The following is a 272-nucleotide window of genomic DNA, read 5'->3' on the forward strand; positions in this document are numbered from 1 at the left end:
GTTTCGATAAGTGAAAGAGGTCTGTGATTGCGGTTTTTGATTTGTAGCTTAATCTCGGACGTAAATTCCTTTTAATTTGCTGTTGAGGTTTCGGAAGGTTCCGCTTTTTGGAAACTTTCTTCTTTTTTTTGGGGGGGGGGGGGGTGTGTGGGGGGGGGGGGGGAGTGTGGATACCTGACACGGCTGGATTTGGGAAGGAGGGGTTTGCGGGTAGGGGGAAGGTAGGATGTCTATTTTATTTGTAAAATGGTCATATATGCTACCGTTTGTTA

The sequence above is a fragment of the Palaemon carinicauda genome, chromosome 7 (assembly GCF_036898095.1).
Source record: "Palaemon carinicauda isolate YSFRI2023 chromosome 7, ASM3689809v2, whole genome shotgun sequence".
Lineage (NCBI taxonomy): Eukaryota > Metazoa > Arthropoda > Malacostraca > Decapoda > Palaemonidae > Palaemon > Palaemon carinicauda.